This window comes from Hermetia illucens, chromosome 1, assembly GCF_905115235.1.
Source record: "Hermetia illucens chromosome 1, iHerIll2.2.curated.20191125, whole genome shotgun sequence".
NCBI lineage: Eukaryota > Metazoa > Arthropoda > Insecta > Diptera > Stratiomyidae > Hermetia > Hermetia illucens.
In genome coordinates, this window is record NC_051849.1 from 34441477 (window position 1) to 34462421 (window position 20945).

Consider the following 20945-nt stretch of genomic DNA (forward strand, 5'->3'; position numbering starts at 1 on the left):
ATTCGCGAACCACACACTGGGCGCACCCATTGACACTGAACCGAAGCCAGCACATCTGGTTGCCGATCCACAAGGCCCGGACGTAACGGAATTCCTTCCAGCCGCAGCCTCGGTAGAGTCCGCCTACTTTGAGGCAGGGCTTCAACGACTGCAGGAACTCCGGGCAGCATGTCAGGGGCAGTATTCTCTAATGCTTGCGGAGATTGCAACCAAACGAAACGAAGGGCATGAAGAGGACTACTTGGATCTTCAATCAACATTTAAAAATGATATCTCACGATATCAAATCAGAACAAACTACGATGAAAATGCAGTGTCACAGCAGGGGCTAAAATTCAGCTGCAACGAATAGTGATCCCGACAATCCGATAGGAACTATACCTAGTGGAGAATGTTCATCGATTCGTTCACATCGATGCCGGACGAAAAGGAGTTATTGTCTGCAGTTGAAAAGATGCAGTATTTAAAAACCCATTTGGTTAAAGAGGGAGCACAAACAGCAATTCACCTTGTCCACTTGTCCATCCATATTGTCACTTGCCATCGCCTTCAAAATGGCATCCATAGACGAATTGGCGGACTAGCAAGTTCATATTGGGGACGAAATCAAGCACCTCTTCACAAACTGCAATGCAATGGCTACCAGCAGATAATGGACGACATCAATAACCAACTGTCGATGCATCTTTCCGCATCAAAGTAGTCAGTGTCTCTCCACCGCTGAAAAACCACATCGCGGCTATGCTCAGCGAACAGAGTGCTAACTGTAGTCAAATCTGTCGAGCTCTTGCCGCTCCTCCTATAAGTTGACAGGTTCACCTAGAACTTTTTTGGCGATGTAAGCTGCAAATCATCGAGCGATATTTGAGGAAAACCCAACAGCAATAGATTTGGGACCAAATTGATGATGCAAGCTCATCAGACTACAATTGCGATAAATTCTTCGGTATAGAAGAGAAAACTAAGATCAAATTGAGCGGAATACATTATGAATTGAGCAACTACAGCCTCGAGCCACCACAGCGGTCGCTAAGACTTCTGCCCCTACATTGAAGCTGCCCAAGATGTTTCAGCCCAAATTTGACCTCAACTATCTGCAGTGGAGACAATTCCGCAATGTTTTCACGGAATTGGTCCACAATGTGCTCCATATCCTTCTCCAGCAAAAACTCGATAGGAGTACACATGCAATGTACGAGCAGTCACTAACCCAGTCTCAAATCCGCCAATTATTCAGCCAATTTTTGGCCTTTCTGGAAATAGGCTTCCAAACTATAGAGGCATTAGGGAATAAAGTGCGACCATCTGGCGCTCAATGTGAAACACATCCTCTGAAAAAGCATTATATCGTGTCGACAGCAATGATAGCATCAGGAGGAGATTGCAACTTTTGCAAGGGCGCGCACAAACTCTTGTCTCGAGCACGTCAAGAAGCCCAACCTATGCGTCAATTGCCTCGCACCGGGACATAGAGCTGCCAAATGTCCAGAACAGGTCTTAAGTACGACAAAAAATACGACATCCTGCTTCTGCTGGGTAAGCAGGGTCAACTGCACAAACTGAGATCGCATCTCCGCTTCGGGGTTTCGTGGTCCTAGATTCAATAGCCAAGCGATATCACTGACAATTACTAAGCACCATTCGCATTCAAGTAGAAGATTAAGATGGGAAGGGAATTCAGTGCAGGGCCATCTTGTATTCTGGATCGCAACTAATCGGAATGAATGAGCGTGTAGATCATATCTCCATTGAAGGCATTGGTGAGGACAGTCCATACTCCCAAAACCAGGTCAATATGCTATTAGGGTCTCGAATCAATGGTTTGACGACATGCCTCAATGCTCACGTTTTGCTGCATATTTTATCGTCACAGCTGACACAACATATTCGCATCGAATCCTGGCCAACACCACAGAACCTCCCGTTCGCCGATCTAAACTTCAACAAACTTGGAAAAATAAACATGCTCATCAAAGCGGATTTGCATTATAATGTTTTGGCCATCGGTCAATTTAAATTAGGAGACAATGTCCCACCACTGCAGAAGACAGTATCTGACTGGATGTTGCTGGCCGAACACACCGACAGACGACAGAAAAATATTCAAGGGCAGTCGGGACCAGGAAAGCGAGCTCCTCAGTGAACAAATCAAGAGATTCTGGCGACTTGAGGAGCGGGAAAGCTTCACTAATATTTTTTGTTGAGGATGCTGGGAGCCCTGAGTTCGCATCCACTTGATGGCGCAACCACTTGGGAAGCAACTTACTTCTTTTCTTTGTAGTTCACGGACTCCTCTTTTTTAGGGCAAACACCCAAGTATATCAAAAAACTTGACTGACGGTTTCGGCCAGGGAAGAGCCAACTTATCAGACGCTACCTCACCTCTGCCCTGGGAGCAGCGTGACCCAAAGTAGCGATAGGTGGTAATCGCTCCTTTTACAATATACATAATCGCAAACACGCCATGAGTGCGAGAGAGGAAGTAAGTTGCTTCACAAATGATCCGGTAAGTCATCAAATGAATGCGGACTCAGGACTCCCAGCATCCTTGACAAAAAAATCATTTTGGCTTGGTTTAGGTCTGAATTTACGACGGATTCCACTTCAATATAATTCGCATTTATGTTGTGTTTGCGATTATATATAAATGGAGCGATTACCTCCTGTCACTACTTTCGGTCACGTTGCTCCCAGGGCAGATGTGAGGCAGCGTCTGAGGTGTTGCCTCTGCCCTGGAAGAAACCCCCTTTTATTTCATAATTCCCATCCTGCCCATCTTTTTAAATACACACTTCCATTAATTAAATTTTCTTTCTTTTTTTTTTAAAGAATCCACCAACTGGTGCATATACTTTAAATTTAACAAATTTAACATATTGGACATTATTGAATGCAGGCAGACGAATTGATCGTGACTGAGGGGAATGACCAGGCGCTACCGCGAAAGCAACTGTGTACATTGATGTTAACGCTGAGGCGGCATGAACTTCGGAGTTCAAGTCCAGGTTTAGCTGGACCGAGACCGGTTAACCGATTGACGAGCGGATGAGCTGAACCGGCAATAGTCACTTTTAAAGTGACTCTCGTCATAGGCGGACGTACTGAAATTCTGCCTCCTTTTTGGTTGCTTGTATGATTTCGTTCAGTGTTAACTTTTTCACTCCAATCCATTTAAGTAATTCCAAATGGCGCCCAACGTATCCTAGATTCAGGCACACACATATTCTAATTTCAGATTCCTTGAATCCGTGGAAGAAAGCCTGTTCCGATTCGCAACTTCGTTTTGTTGTGTCAGATAGAGAAACAATAGTTTCTCAACATTGTTCCATTGTTCATCTTTCAAGTTTTCGGTTTCACGCCTTTTCCCCCAGAAGCAAGTGTTCCTAAGCCTCAATTTTTCTTCCCATCTTGTAAAGTAGAGCTTCCTCCCTAATCCTTGGTAGTATACCATAAGAGCTAGTCGTTTGTTGTGTTTGTATTTGAGATTTAACGTCTCGTAGGTGATTGCCTTCCAGAAATCTCTGTATGTACGAACCTCTGCGGCTATATCCCGAAAGGTATTGCTGTTCGAACTTCTGAGGAGTGTCCTTCCCTACCTTTAGTTTTAGATTTTGGAAAATTAACATTCTTTCTTCTTCGTAGGGGTGAAGTGACGGGTGAGGTGAATCCTTAATGGAATACAGACATCGTCGGCTATATACTGTACTGTTCCGTCCTTAATGATTCATCCTCACTTTGTTCTCTGATTCCAAACGAGGAAGATTGAATTCTCGCGATCCGATTAAGTCATTACAAGTTCCTAGTTTAGTAATATTTTCGTGTTTCATGCCATTAAAAAGGTCAGTCAAACCATTCTGCTCTTTGAAAAGGGAGTGCCGTGGGCGAAGTTCTTGGAATTTATTGCAGTGGAAGATGATGTGGTCATTGGTTTTAACTTCACCGCATGCCTCGCAGCGGTCCATGGTTGAAGCACCTATCCTGGTCACCAAGACGTAATAGAACGTGTGGTTGATGAACCAAGCCTTGGTTGGAATTTGTGGGAATATATAGCCGAAGGACTTTCTTTTCGTCCTAGAGGTTTGTTGATACTCCTCATTCGAGGCACTCATGACGTTTTTAGTGATTAGTTTCATTTCAGGAGGGCGGGAGGAGGTTTGTGGGTGTATCAACTAGAGTAGCTCTTTTGGGAGTTTTGTGTGCCAGCTCATTAATAGGAAGGAATCCACATTAGCTAAATTTTTCCGACGTTTTTTTCATTAATAAAGGCATGAATTTCTGCAGCTGCAGACCAACAGTGGGTGGATATTTGAGATACGATGGATTTGGCGAATCCTATACAATGCCGCAGTTGAGAGGTTGTGGCGACACATCGGAGGCGGGAACCTGAACATCACCCCGAATTCGCCTCTGCCGCCGCATTGAACGGGGTGGAAACAGCTGACGACCTGACAGGAGACCGAGGCGAAAAATGTCAAGATGACAGGGACTCTTGACTACACCGCTGAAGAGTGCAGACGTAGTCAAGAACGAAAAACCGAAGGATATAAAACTATTAACATCGTATATATTATACTCTTTATTATTTAATAGATAAACAAAATATAGAAATATAAATTTCAAAGTATAAAAAGTGCCTTCCACTCCCGACAATAAAAGGAAAGTACTAAAAAACTGTAAAGTTATCCATTGTGAAAATTCCGTTTTTCGACCGCGTCGACGAAATCTCCCCGTCATTATCATCGGCCGTAGTGCCCGAGAACGTGTCCCTGCAAAATCAGATCATGGAATTAAGGATGGAAGCAAATCCCATCAAAATGCTGTCATTAAAGTAGCTCTTTCGAGTGTAACAAGTGTAGTTCCTCACATCAAATAGTTTAGTGTTTTAGAGTTAATAAATAGTTTCATCATTAAACGATTGATCTTTATTGTGCCGGCATTGCATTGCCTAGACGCACAGACTTTAACAGCTGTGTTTGAGGAGACTCATTCAAGTTGCGCAACATATAATAAGTGAAGTTAATCAACCCTGGAGGAGATGGGGAACTGTTGTTGAAGAGGATTTTCATCAGACCCGCAGGTGAAAAATCTGCTTTTACGCGTTTTCGTGTCATTCTTCACACCTCTAAGAATGCTAGCGACTTCGTCAAAAATCAAAAGTTAAAGGAGAAAAGCTTGAGAGCCTTATAACCTCAAAATTATATTTTCGAAGTTGTAAAGAGGATGCCAACTTCCTTCACGGTGAAACAAACGCTAGAGGGAACTACCTGGCCAATAAAAATAGAGGAGTTTTTTCTATCGGCAAATGTTAAATTCACGTTCGAAGGATCTGACCTACGAGAGAAAATTGCTTTTGGATATACACGAGTGAATGCAGAATACTACATTCCAAAACCACGACAATGTAGCAAATGTGGAAGTCAAGATTAGGTTCCTCATCCAACCACTGCAAATCATCCCACGAAAGAAGAAATGCGTCAAAATTCCAGCGTGTAATGATGCATGCGAGAGCTCAAAATGCTTACTTTGCAGGAGCCTTGATCATCAAGTCCGGAGTAAACTTTGCTCAAAATGGGTAGAATACCTACAACACAGCCAAATAGCTGTCACCCAAAATATTATAATTGGAGAAACCCAAAGGAACTCTTCCAGTTATTATGATGTGCTTGGTTCTAATTCGGACAAAACTTTTCAGTCTCTCACCAAAAAGAAGGCCTTATCCATCAGAAAACTCCAAGAGGACATTAACAAAATCGTAAGAGGGAAACACTCCTTTAGCGCGAATCTGGGCCACCATTGTGAATTCGCTGTATTAAGGCCGTAGCAAAGTCTATAGGTGGCCTGGTAGCGGCTGGAAGGCAAATGTCAGTTATGACATTTGTCGGTAAGAAAATTTTGACAAAAGATGAAGTTTCTTGGTTCAGGTCTGCCGACCCGGTAGGAACTACGTAATAAAAAAGAAAAAAAAAGAAGGTGGGATGTAATAGAATAAAAATTTGAATTGAAGTAATAAATATTGGAGAATAAAACCCTAACAACATCAACACACCCCGTAAACACAACGTTCAATTTTCCCCAAACCTGAGCATGTGACCTTCCATAGTGAATTATGCATGCATCAGCGGCTAGACCAGTAGAATATGACACCGCCCTTCAAAACAACACTTCTTCAACGTTTCCAAAAAATCCAGACGCTAGGTCAGAAAAACATATTTAATAAATACACCTGAACCAGTTTTTACCTATAGTCCACAACCGTCGCTTGCATATATTGTAATTAAAACGTTTTGATTAATACAATTAAAGTGTTTCAATACGAAAATCAATTAGTGTTTTATTTTTTTTTAAACTTAGTAAAGGATCGAATCCTTATTAAGCGGGATCCCCGCCTATAACCACCCCATCAATCAAATAAAAGAAGACTATCAAAAGTTGCTAAACAAGATGTTAGGCCGAGACGCGAACCTGAACGCCATCATGAATTTGCTTCTGCCACCGCATTGAATGGTCGTGGAAACAGCTGACGGGCTGACAGGAGACTGGGGTGATAAATGTCAAGAAAGCCATTTTATCATTTCCGGACTCTCTAATCTTGTCCGCCGGCCAGCGAAGAGCCATTCTTCCAAAAAGTCCAAAAAATGAACGAATTGTAATGAATTTAACATTTTGGTAATCTTAGAGACATCTGTGATAGGTTTACGGTATAATAAGGTGTGTGGTCTGGAGTCGTTCAAGCTCGACGTCCGAGGTGGGCTCAAGTGGGTCTTCTTGTCGTAAAAGCGTTCGACGAGCCTGCGGCCGTTTCAACATCTGAATGATCGAATCATAATTTCAAAAACTAATTGAATAAATATATAAACTGCCATTGTGGAGCATAGTTCGGTCACGTCTTCAAGTGCAACTTTCCCAGCACTTCCATATGCCAACAAGGACTGTGTCGTATCAGTTCCGGATGTCCCTATTTTCTGCTTGTGCCATATTGCAGCTTGATGTGTTGATATTATACAAATATTGTTGATTTATTTTACAAATGTGGTGTAATTATGCAAATGATTGTTGAAATGCTGTTAAAGTTGCCAATGTGAAGTATTGATTTTGAAAGTGCCAGTAATAGGCGGTGGCTGTGATAAATGTTCAAGAAAGTAAGTTCATTAGTAAAACCGTGTTTTAAGTATTGACGTTGAGCGTGCCAGAGGTCTCAGGTAAATAGCAGGTATTCAGCTACCATCTGGGACTTCTAACTTCATAAGCGAGAAAAAAGAAAAGGGTCAACAGCTGAACCCATTTGAAGAAGGTGTAAAGATAATAAAGACTCTCGACTAGACCGCTGGCGCGATAAGAGAGTTACTAAGAGAAGTAGCCAAATAAATAAAAGTGTTAGCCAAATAAACAAAAAACGGATTTGATTTATATTGGGGGGAAAACTAATCTTCAAAGAGGCATTACCAAGTATGCCCAGCCTTAAGCTAGACCTCCTCTGCAAATTAAGGGTAAACTCAGTGTTGGTCATCCTAAAAAGTAATTTGGCTTACTTGTCTGGTGACTAAGCTATTGCAATAATGGCAGTGCAGGTCATTATTGATCCCCAAACAAAAAGAATTAATGAAGTTGGGAATATGAGGGAGAGGTTGATTAACCCTTCGGTAAGGAAAAGGGAAACGGCAGCAATTTGTGGCTGCATGAGAAGAAGTACAGGATTAATTAATTTTCCCGAAAATAAACTACCCATAATGATCGGTGTCGGAGTAGATTGGTACACCTGGACACGCAATAACCCAAATGGGTCGAAATATAAGTTCCCTTTTTGGAGTCGCAACTATCGTCCTTGGCCCTGCACACCTGTGCCAGAGATTCCATTATTTGATGAGGACTTCCAGCCTTTTCGGAGTAACTTTCATCCAGTCTTGGAAGGGTCTGATAGTGGTCGCGTAAAAAGGCTAATGATATTTCAGAGCAAATTAAAGGGTGATGTAAGGAGCACTATGAGGCATTTAGGGGTATAATGGAAAAAACTGAGGCTACAGCAATCGACATGCGTTCATAGAAAGGGACATTCAGGCCTTCACTGAGCTTACCCAGTTAGTGTAGAAAAACTCAAGTACCACTGACAAGCCTCTCGATATCGTGCATTTAGTGGTTTTAAACTTCAGGATGGCTGGGTTTCACTGTGACCCCTCTCCACCAGTAGAACATTGTGCCTTGGAGGCCACAAGAAGCTGCACAAACAAGTTTTCCAACAATAGATGATGGGATAAAAAAGGATTTCGGTGCCACATTTGCATGAAGGGCGTGAAGGTATCCACGATTATTGAACTATAATGATAAGGAAGAGATGAGACCGCGAACGCTAGTAAAGGGCAGAATGTCAAAAACGGAAATATTTTAAATGTGAAATTTGTTATAGGCAGCATGAAACTATGTTTGGAGGTACGATAAAAGATTGAAATGACGACCACGCTTGTGGGGAGACAAGTGACCAAAGAGGGACTTCCGTTCACAACAAAGGATTAGTTCATTCCTCATAGAAATATATTGCAAGTGTTTTGCCCCAATTATTTTTGGATGGAATGGAATTTGCAAACGAACTATTGTATATGTCGTATGATCACGCTCTTTCCACATTGCAGGTCTGTCCGTTCTTGTGCAAGTCGAAAAGGGAATGCGTAGCAATTGTGAAGCGCATGCGGCTTGCAACGTTCCTCCAGAAAACACTCAACAAAGGCGTGTTAAAGCTGGAGGAGCTTCTATTTCCTACTGCAGGTGGACATGCGCGGAAGATACGCGAAAAGCTGAATCTAACTCGCCCTCGGTTGAGAGCATCACAAGCGCCAAACGGATGCCAGATAGCCCATTGCAGAGCGAACTGGAAGAAAACGTAAGGAGGAAGGCGCACGTGAAGGAGACCTCACCCAGGTATTCTCCAGAACTCAGAAGAATAAGGCGAAGAGCGATAAGAGAAAACAATAAAACGTTCCGTCAAAAAAACCTCTACCTAAAATTAGCGCGGACACGAATGATGGAGCACCAAAAGAAAAAGTGGGGAGACGAAGGACTAGACCGTCAGCTCTACTTATTAAGTCGACTAAAGGCAAGACCTTTGCGGAATTCCTTAGTGTTATAGGATCAAGCCCGAAAATAGCCGAGCAGAAGTGTCTTCCATTCGGAAAGCGAAGGGTGATAGACTATCCGTCCAATTAGATCCGAAGAAAACAGATAAAGGTACGTTCTATGAAGTTGTTTGTGGGGTTACTGTGAGTGAAAACTTTGGTTTCTAGTTTAGAACCCATGCGCTTTCTGGAAATTCGAGATCTTGAAGAAGTAGAAGAGGTCATCAAGCACGAATTTCTGGAGGTAACTAATGCCTGGATTGGTGTAATCCCTGCGAACTCCCGAGATCAAACACCCGCTGTGATGGAAGTTGGCGAGCAATACACGAGGAAACTTCTTAACAGTGGGAAAATCAGAATTAATTGAGTAATATGTAAGATACGAATTCAGGCCGTTCCACTAAATGTTAGAGACGTTTAGATTACAGGCACACCTCTGCAACCTGCCAGGGACCTGACAAGAGGACAACTTGCCGTAGATAGACACTAAGGCAAATATTTGCAAGGAAAGGGAGAATTGCAATCTATGCAGGCATTATAGCCCGTCTGATGAGCGTGTTGCGCCCACTGCGCGCTTGGGGCCGTGTCCAGTCTTTAGAGGAGAACTGGGAAGAGCTAAGACGCGGTTAATATGAGTCTCATCCTACAGATCAATATGCATCAGAGTGTGGAAACAAGGACTCGGCCTTATGACATCCCGACATATCAGGCACCGCTGCGAGCTGCGTTTGGGACGGCACCCACCTTGGGATTCTTGCCCAAGGCAGCGGGGAGAACTTTCTCGGGATTTGGTGTTTAGGGGTAACGTTTTGCAATGTCTATGTCGGAATGAAACGATGCTGGACTTTCGACATAAGCTTGATGTTTTGGAGGATGCTATCTTGCACACGGGAGAGGGATCCTGCGTGCAGGCGACTTGAATGCCAGGGCGTTTGAATGGGGTATATGGAAATGAATTCTTGAAATGGTGACGAGAACAGGACTCTTAGTTCTAAACATTGAATCCACTCCAACATTCCGGCACCCAGGCTGCGAGGGATGCATTCACGATGTAACCTTCACTGGTGGACGGGTAGCGAGATCTTGAAGATTTTAGCTTAACATTGCCTTCGAAATGGTTAAAGCATTCTATGTATTCATCCACGGCGGAAATTTCTGAACTCCGGAATGAGTATAACAAACTCCGCCGTTTAACAGAAAGTTTAAACGAGCGGGAGGACACATATACCACAATGATGAAATACAGATCAGCTAAAAGGGGATTACGCAAGCCAATAAACAAAAGTAAAGCCTGCTGCTGGCAGAAACTGGTCAACGAGGTGAATGCGAACCCATGGGGACTCGATTACAAACGGATAACCTGAAAAATTTGGCCTCTACCGAAACCCTGTTCATCTAAGGCCGAACAGATTCATTGCATTGTTCGGACATTATTCCAGCAGTATGGAAGGAGTCGCGGACTGGCCACTTGTCTTTATAAAAGACTTGGGAGAGGCAGTCCTCTCTATGAAAAACAAGAAGGCGCCAGGACCCAATGGTATACCGGCAAAGGAACACAAACTGGTGCTCCAATATCAGTCCAAACTATTGCTTGGGGCTTGCCTGTAATTTTTCCCACTGGATGGAAGGTTTTTCCTACTGGATGGAAGGTGGCGAGGCTTGCACTGATTAGCGAAGGAAAAGGCGATTCTGAACTGACGTCTGCATACCGACCACGTTGTCATGCATGCCGTGGGTGCTGTTCATCAAGCTGGTGCTCAGAGGTGGCGGCGAGGAAGATGGGGCGGCAACCCTATCGGCCAAACCAAAACCAAGTGGCCGAGGAGAACCTCCATAGTGGTGGCACTGGGAGACGCTGTAATCACTTTGGTTTGCCGGCCGTGATTCAGTAGGCGAATGCTCCAAAGGCCTAATCAGGGTGATCAGACCCGAGTCTGCACGGGGACTCATCTGAAGTGGCAAATTGGTCACGAAACCTTACCAGGGGTATACTAGTACCATGGGAACCGGGAAAACCCCTGGACTCACATACTTCGAGTGAACTCCTGTTGTATGTGAGGACAGCTCGGTTATTTGCGGTTGGCCCCCCTAGTGGGAGTTTCATGGTGGTTGTGGTTATGCTCAAGCGAGAAGAGACCTTCGGACCTCGACGTGGTGTTGCGTATCAACACGGGTGCCGTACTCCTTAGTTCGGTAGAGATTTAGGTAATTCTTGCATCCACCAGTATGAATGCTAAGCCATGCACTTGGTATAGACTGGTACCGTTGTTGCTTGTCTCAGCGGGGCTCTGATTGTGGTCACAAAATCAATCCGTGTCTTAAGAGGACCGTATGATTTAAGTCTCACGACAGGTGCCTACGTAAAACACCATGGGCTTCACTGTTCAACAAGCTGAGGCACATAGCCGCCGAACTCAACAGATGAGAAAGTCTTTAATTCCGTTAGATGGAAAGGCACTCTAGGCAGACAAAACTTTCCACGCCTCGAGCTTATGGATATTGACGGATTATCTGAGGAACCGCTCTATGAGACATAAGAGGGTCATAGGTGGATGGAGACCTCGTCGGGGCCAGCGTAGTGATGTATCTTAGTCCAGCCCTCTCAAACGCTTCCTACGATAGCTTGCTAAGACTCGACATGCCAGAACAGCCTAGCCGGCTATGCAGATAATGTTACGGTACTTGTTGCTGGACGAACTGTTGAACAGCCGGAAATCAGACTTGATATACTGATATAACGGGTAAGCGGGCGGATGATTGTTTATGGTTTCGACCTGACAAAAAAGAGAATTCCGACCTTGTGTTCTATATCGAACGGCGAGTCGACAATCGATTCAAAACCAACAGTTAAGTACTTTGGGCTGACGCTTGACTCAAAGACGAGCTTTTTTGAGTAAATCGAAGCAGCACCGGAGAAGGCTGGGGCTGCAATCTCGGCCTTATGTTGGCTAATGGCAAACATTGAACGTTTTTTGATGAGTACAACGTAGTCTGTTTTGTTGTACGGGGCAGAGTTATGGACTGGCGTTCTTGGCAAGGAGGTATATCGTAAGCGCCTTACGAAAATATTATACAAAGACGGGAAGTTTTGCGGGTGGCGTTTGTTTACTGTACTGTCTCTGAACCGGCCGTAATGATGATCGCGGGAGTAATTCTTGTTGCCCTTCTTGCTAAGGAGTATAAAGCCACATAAAAGCGCACGAGAGGTGTTTGCCCGTGTAGAACTAGAACCTACACTAAATTAATGGCAACTCTCTTGGCAAAATGAGACAAAAGACAGATGGATTGCGCGGCCTATTGACAATTTAGGGGCGTCGCTGCATGGTGAGACTATTTCCTTACCCAGCTCCTATGTGGCTATGGAGGTTTTCAGTCTTACTCGCAAAAGATTGAGAAGACACGATCTTTTGTTGTGAACGACGCTAATCACACCCTCTCTACTTGTGGAAGGTGGGATGGGATTCGTCGTAATTAAACACAAAGGATCTCTCTCCAGACAAAATTGTCGGGAAGTTGCTGATTAGCGCTGACCGGTGGAGCTGTGTTGAATATTACGTTCGGGTTTTTCTCGTTGTAAAGACTGGTGGAGGGGCCGGATGGCAGGGGGTTTCTTGAACTAAGAGTTTCTATCACCTTGCCCCTCCTCCCCCTTTTGGTGAAAGTAATTCCCTCATTTGAAAGTTAGCTCGACGTAATATGACAAACGATTCCTCTCTGAGGATAGAAAGGTGTTCAGTCGTCCGGTGACGTACCGTTGTGCGATATTCTCATACCTACAAAAAGAATGCCTCTGCCTTGTGCCTTCGACCCATACATTTTCTGACGTTTACCAAGGTTGAGAGGTGGCGGCGTTTCATTGACACGTGGTCCATTTGGTTGAAAGTAGTCCCGTCTGCAGAGACCCATGTTGTAGATAAATTGATACAGGGTACCGGCTAGGTTCTTAGCATTTCGACTGTACAGAGAGTACGTTCTTCCAAGCTTGGGGACTAGTTGACACGGTTTATTCAGTTTGTAGGCGCGGGAGGCTCGCCTCCATCCTTCTCCGTCTGTAGTTTTTCTTAAGAACGAACTTTGGTACTAGAGTTGTTGGGGTTGGTTCAGCAGACGTTTCCCAGGTGTTGTGCTCCATCCCGTATGTAATCAGTAATTAAGAGATCATAGCAATGATTAAAGATATAAATAGGAGAAGTTACACATAATATAAGTAGTCGAAAGTGTACTGAAGAAAAAAAGCACAACTGTTGGATATGCAAAAAAGTAAATTCAATCCTATGTCAGGAAAAACAACGGAAGTGTTTAAGTCTTTGAACAACAGCTAAACAGACACTAGATATGTCTAATTAAGTTTCACTCCTTACCTAGATTTTCTTTATACAATCCTGATGGAAACCCACGAAGAATAACTCGGAAATTTGTCAGACCTAGGTGGACAAACTCCTTAATATAACGCAAGCCGCTGCAGGCTACTGAAAGTTTTGATAAACTAAAGACGAAAAAAAACTCCAAAAATCGTGTTCCTCGCTAAGAAAAACCTCTTTTCTGAGCAGAAAATATGGTAGTATATTAAAAGAGGGACGAAGACGGTTACGATTTCTTACCAGGGCAGAGGCGACTCTTCAGATATTGCCTCACCTCTATTCTGGGAGCAGCGTGACCGAAGCGGCTCTTCATTTGGTCCGGTCCGCCATGAGGTCGATGCGGACTTAGGACTCCCCAATCCCTAACAAAAAAAAAAAAAAAAGAAATTGTTTAGCTCCGGCCAAGCTTTTAGTCTGAACTGTAGGCAGATTTACGTAGAATATAATTCGCACGTCGTGTTTTATGAATTATAAAAGGGAGCGCATAACATCTAACGATTTGCGCGACGCGGTGAAGTCGCAAAAATTCACGAATCAAGCTGCCTTCCTGGACAAAGTATGGGAAGAAAAAGGACCAACCAGAAACCGAAACAGCAGAATTCGGCAGCGACTGACTTTCAGCCCTTAGGAAGTAAAAAGCGCACCACCGACGCTCCTTCAGTGCCCGCATTATGCCAGCATCAACCCGTCGGACGTTCAGTTGCAGCAGTCGTGTCAGCAACCCCAGAACCATCCCCTATCTCAAAATCAGAAACACCTCTATCTCAAAACCCCAGACCCAACACGGCTAGCCCGAAAAAAGTGGAAAAACTATCGGACTCATTGCTAAACTTTCTAGGTCATTCCATTTCCAGCCACAACTTTGTAAACTCCTCCTCAGCTTTCTCCATGAGATAAAAGCCCGGGTTGCTATCTAAAACCATCTCTCCAAAACTTACACTTGTCCCGCAGGCATTCCACAGGGATCGGTCCTCTCAGCCACACTTTTCTCATTATTCACCGCGGAGATCCCACCACCTTCCGACGACCCCAACCCGACCAAAGTCCTCCAGTATGCTGAAGATTTAATACTTTATGTATCAGTCAAAAACATCGCACAAGGAGGCCGTCTGAATTCATACTTAGACGACTTACACCACTACTTTTCTAGGTGGAAATTGTTCCTCAATCCGACAAAATGTCAGACAATAGTGTCTCAAGGCAACGCTAAACTGACATGCGTCATCAAGCGTAACATCGGAGACATCTCCCTTCACATTAACTCCGTCTCAATACCAAAAGGTTAGAGCACAAGGCTATCGTACGGAAGGTCGCGGTTCAAATCTCACTGGTGGTAAAATTTGTGTCGTAACTCGATGTTGGATACCAGTCGACTTAACTGCGAATGAGTACTTGAGTCAAATCGGGGTAATAATCTCGATCGAGCGCAATGCTGACCACATTGCCTCCTACAGGCTATTCTGTAGTGTACCGTTATGGTCTTGAATGAAGTGCTCTAACACTCTTCAAGGCCCTGATCCAATATGGATTGTTGTGCCAACGATTATTATTAATACCAAAAGTAGAGCAAGTGGCATACCTTGGGGTCACTATGAACACTTCACTCTCAAATACTCCCCATATAGACCTCGCACTGAAACGTGCAACCAATGCTTTCCGGTCACTTCTACCGATCATCCGGTACAACAAACCTATTGCACAGAAAGTTAAAATTTTCTGCTACAAGCAACTGATACCCTCCCTTATCACATTCGGGTTCATCTTCTGGACAGACTGCTCACCATCCCAAATTGAGAAACTGCGTCTCTGCGAGAGAAAAATACTGCGTCATTGCGATAATATCTTCAAAAACGAGGACCGTACGAAAAACACTTCGAACCGTGTCCTCTACCACACCTGCGAAGTTGCTAGGATTGATTTCGTCCTAATCAATAAAGCGCTTCGGTTCCGCGACAAGTGTGAAGCACACCCTAACCCGCTGATTAGAGAGAAAATGAACATTGAATGCAGCCCCAACTCAAGCCCTCCTGCACCCGTCCATCCGATGCAATATTTTCGACGAGGCTGGAAAAGTAACCCTTTACTCGGGTTTCTTCTCCAACGACCAGTTCGTGCCACCACCCAAGGCCAGTCACGCTGCTCCCAGGGCAGAGGTGAGACAGTGCCTGAAGAGTTGCCTCTGCCCTGGTAAGAAACTGTAGCCGTCTTCGTCCTTCTTTTAACTTGGGTGGGGGAACTTGGGTGTTAAACCTAAAAAGAGGAGTCCGTGGACCATCAAGAGTAGAAGTAAGTTGCTCTCCATTTGGTCCGGTCCGGCATTAAGTCGATGCGGACTTAGGACTCCCTAAGTAGTATATTCTGGGTAATATGTTGACTGAACATCCGTAAGCTGACCAAATTTAGTGAAGTTACTAGAATACTCAATACTCAATTTTTAGGGCCTAGTTATAGTCTTCAGGCAACATTTCAAACATCCAACTCAAGATTAAAACCAAGCTGTTGCGCATGAGAAAATAAGATCTTTTTAACACAATAAAGTAAGGAAAACGACTCCAATTGAACCTATTCACTTCAGCAAATAATAAAGTAGAAATTGTGCCTAAATTGTTCATTTTGTATTCCTTTTGTTTCTTCTGTTTCAAATGCATCAAGTATTCAATAAAACCCTGCTCTTCGTTATCCTTAATCCTTTCAACAAGATAAGTTTGTAGATATGTAGAAAAAAGTACCATTTCAAATAGCATTTAGTTGATAGTTAGATTTTAGTGCTTTGTGCGGTTTCTTTTGTTATAAATATTCTCCAGTGTCTATTCATCTGATATCCGTACCTAGCCTACAATTATTTTCATTACATATCCTTACAAATGTGTTTCGATGATCACTACATTATGGATTAATTAATTTACACATGTCTTCTCTTCAATTTCCCTTAATATCTAATACAAAAAAAAAAAACAAACAGTAAAACTGCATTCTCTTTCCGATTATGAGTCGTATGATGACAGAATTTTAAATTTTCTAAATTTTTTAAATTATTTGTCCACCACTTTTAGCGTTTACTTACGGTGATGATGTCTTCGACGATGCAACGTGTGCTTAGTATAAAAAGTATATTTTACTATACGCCTCAAACCTGTTGATCCGTTGCTGATTGTGCTGAAGGCAGCAGGGGGAAATTTATTGAAGCTGAAATTAAAATAACGGAGTGAACGGTTTAGTTAGGTTAATGTGTTGACTTAACTTAAAAACTGCGCATTTGTAACTAACTTCATATCTACAATTTTGACATATTTTTTGACAGTGTCATCTGTCACATGTTAAACTATTGTTCATGACCTAATTTACTCAGTATATCATGAGGACGTGGTGACCGCTGGGAGCTCTTTCTTAATAAAAAGCTGCAGACAGAGAAGGATGAAGGCGCTAGCCACTACCCTGTTCCAATATAGGGCTGATGCAACAGCGTTACAGGAGATGCGTTGGACAGGGACCGGTTTCCTGGAGAAGAGCCGCTACACCATATATTATAGTGGCCATCCAGTAAACCATGTGCTCAGAGTAGGTTTCTTAGTCAGCCAAAAAATGAAACCTGCTGTTATCGGCTTTGAAAACATAAGCGAACGGCTATGCACTCTGTGCTTGCGAGGCAAGTTTAGAAATATAAGTCTCATTAACGTTCACGTCCCTACAGAGTCGGAGAGGGATACCTTCTACGAGGCAGTAGAGCGAACCCTCGAAGCCTGTCCCAGATATGATATCAAAATCATACTTGGTGATTTTTACATCCAAGTAGGGAAGGAGCCCGTATTCAAGCGATGCGTTTGCTCCCATAGCTTACACGAAAATACAAATGATAACGGACTGCGGATTATTCAATTAGCAGGGTCACACGAAATGGTTGTTGGAAGTACCTGGTTTGCGCGGAAAGGGGTCCACAAACATACATGGGTCTCTCCAGATGGGACCACTTTCAACCAAATTGACCACGTGTTGATCGTACGCCGCCACCTCTCAGTCTTGATGAATGTCAGAACATATAGGGGGGCCAATATTGACTCGGATCACTATCTCGTTGGCATGGTGCTCCGAGCTCGAATAACAATACCTTCTAGAATCTCCTCTGACAATCAGGTGAGATTTAACACTGAAGCCATCCACAACACAGCCCTGCGCGACACCTATAAGAAGGAAATGGATGCCGCAATAACCGCAGTCAAGAGAGGACCTGGAAATGAAGCACCAACAAATGATCTTCACAACCACCTGAAGAACGTTATCATGGATACGGCTACAAACATACTTGGTCCCAGCCGCAAAAGGAGTCGAACGGCTGGTTTGACGATGAATGTAAGCTAGCAACGGAACGGAAGAATGCCGCATACCGAGTAATGTTGCATTCTCAAAGAACGCGGGCACGCGCGGAGACTTATCACGAACTCCGGCGAGCATAGAAGCGACTTCACAAACGGAAAAAGGAAGCCTGGGAGAACCAACAAGTCTGTGAACTAGAAAAGCACAGGGAGCAACCGCATCAGGCATAGAAGGCGGATGCTCATCCTGCCGAGACAAAGAGAGAAATCTGATTTCCGACAGAATGGGCATATTGGAGTGATGGGTTGAGTACTTTGATGAAGTACTGAACAACCAGAACATCGGCGAGTTGGAGGTACCGCCAACTGAAGACGACGGGCAAATACTGCCATCACCAAGTTTAGGAGAAACAGTCCGTGCAATTCATCGGCTAAAAAATCATAAGTCGCCAGGAGCCGATGGAATTGTTTAAATATGGAGGCGCCCAGTTACACCAAGTGGTTCATCAACTTGTGCTCAAGGTATGGATCAATGCCTGACGAGTGGCAACGAGGCATTATCTGTCTCATACATAAAAAGGAAGATATCACACAGTGCAGCAATTATAGAGGTACCACGTTGCTGAGTGCCATCTATAAGATATTTTCCGCTATCTTGCTAGGCCGGATAACCCCATACGCCAACAACATCATTGGCCCATACCAAAGAGGCTTCACTCCAGACAAATCAGCAACAGATCAGATTTTCTCTGTGCGGCAAGCGATGGAAAAACTGTTGGAATATGGACAACAGTTGCACCATTTATTCATCGACTTTAAAGCCGCCTATGATGAAGCCAGGGTAAAACTGTACACGGTCATGATAGAATTCGGTATCCCGACGAAATTAATAAAACTGACTAGGCTGACCCTGACCAATGTGCGAGGCCAGATAAAAGCAGCAGGATCACTCTCAAGACCATTCGACATCAGCAACGGTCTACGACAAGGGGATACCCTATCATGCGTCCTCTTTAACCTGGCCATCGAGAAAGTGATCCGTGATGCTGATGTAAATGCAAGAGGTACGATCCTCTTTAAGACCACCCAACTACTGGCCTATGCTGACGATATCGACATCATGGGAAAAACCACCCTAGACGTACAAACTGCCTTAATCCAGATGGAGCAGGCGGTAATTGGCGCGAGATCTTGGGCTGCACATCAATGAAGGCAAGACAGAATATATGGTGGCAACGTCAGCACCGAAGACGAACCAACCAACAACACCAACGCGCTGGTCAAACGGGAAGAATAAAGATAGATAGAATACAACTCTGAGACCGTTGATAATTTCTCCTATCTAGGGTCGAAAATTACAACCGATAACAGTTACGACGATGAAATCCGCGCGCGGTTGTTGTCAGCCAACAGAGTTGTCAGCCCAGCTTACAAAAACTGTTCCGCTCGTAACGTCTCACAATAGTGTCAAAGCTTTTACGACGCTCTTAGACAATGATCTTGCCAGTCCTCATGTATTCCTCGGAGACTTGGGTTCTTACCAAGAAGAATTGCGAACTCTTGGTTGCGTTCGATAGAAGAATCCTCCGAAGAATTTTTGGCTCCCTACATGAGGATGGACGACTCCGTAGCCTACATAACGACGAAATCTATGAGCGATACCATGACCGTCAGGTTGTGGATAAAATCCAATCCGGCTCAATAGGTTACGGTGGGCAGGTCGCTTAATCCGTATGGATGAGGATGATCCAGCCCGGAAAGTCTATAAAGGCAATATCTATGGTAGGAAAAGGAGACGAGGCAGACCCTGCCTAAGATGGAGCGATGGCGTAGGCCAGGAGGCCAGACAGCTTTTAGGGATATCGAATTGGTGGACCTCGATACCGGTTGTTGCGCCGTTGATGATGATGATAAGATCTTCCGTTTCTATTGTCGCGGCTTTTAGGAGAAAAACCGTCACCATGTGTGCTCCTGGTATATCATCCCCAGCACATGTTGACAGTTCTGCCCCTTCCCAGCCTGGCAATTTAGGAACTATGGTTCTGATCTACTCTGCAGTGTCTTCCGCTGCGCAGTCCATAAGTATAAGACCTGGTCGACAACGTATCCCGGTGAACACAAGTTTCGAAGTCCATCCCTTGGACATCTGCCTGACGACAAGGTATTCACTGGTTTCCTGCTCCTCACGAGTATTTGCTCGGGAAAAATTTTCGGCAGTGTGGCCAGTCGAATGTCCTTGACCGCACTAGCATAGCTAATGGCGAGCTTCCTGAGTCCTGCCTTCATCTATGACCTGCCCGGGTTTTCTCCCCTCTTGGATTCAGGTTTGGATTTTTTAGAAGCATTCCCTTCATGCGGGCTAATCTCTGCTGCTCCCCGCTTTCTGGGCTCTGGTGGAGATGGCTCAGGTCTATCCTGAGCCCTCTTAAGAGCCTCTTCTGGTTTCAGGCCTTCCTTCAGATAGCGCAAGTACCATTTAGAACCTGCACCATGAGACCTGTTTCCTTCCTGGCGTTTGATATAATTATCTCAGACGTGCTTTAGCTGGTCTCTGCTTTTTGAGCAGTGGCGTTTGTTGGTTGTTGTCCACGCAGTATACCAATGTTAACCTTGGACCCACTGCTTGACGTCCCAACTTCTCCCTTCTTGGGTGTAATCACCTGGCCCTTAGTATTTCCGAGATGTGTCTCCACCTGATTAAGCAGTTTGTGTGCGGTACGGGGCCCCGCTTTATTGGTTTTTGTTTTTTATCCTTATTGTTGGTATTCATTTGAATCCCACGAGTATGGGGGTTAGGAGGCCGTGCCATAACCCCCCATAGCACGGTAAGGTATAATTTACTCACTGAGGTGCCTGCGTTGAAGGAACAATTCAAGTTCCAGGAATTCAGGGAAGAATTTATCGTGAGCCTAAGAAAAGCTTATGGCGGTACTCAAACGGCCACAATGCGAATGCCAGTGGAGTCAGCGCAGAAGTTGTTGGCCGTGGGGAAGGTTCGAATTGGATGGGTTGTTTGCCGACTAAGGGAACAGATCTCTTTAAAAAGGTGCTTCAAATGTCTAATAGGACACTTCGTGAAGGCATGCATTAGCGGCATCGATCGGTCCGATCGATGTCGAAGATGTGGGGAAAAAGGACATATTCCCAAGGAGTGCAATAGAGACCCTAAA

At 44.3% G+C, this 20945-nt stretch overlaps 1 protein-coding gene across 2 annotated transcripts in view; it reads right to left on the reverse strand.

The window, feature by feature from the left end:
• Positions 1-20945, reverse strand: part of LOC119652920 (putative nuclease HARBI1) — a 65849-nt gene that overhangs the window by 40429 nt on the left and 4475 nt on the right. Inside the window, exons 3-4 of one of the 2 annotated variants that reach the window (XR_005249622.1) lie at positions 16530-16651; positions 4623-4766 (exon numbers count right to left, since the gene is read on the reverse strand). The gene's annotated coding sequence lies outside the window, so the exon portion shown is untranslated. Of the gene's footprint in view, positions 1-4622; positions 4767-16529; positions 16652-20945 lie in introns of those variants that run through there. The other variant, XR_005249621.1, reaches the window with a different exon arrangement.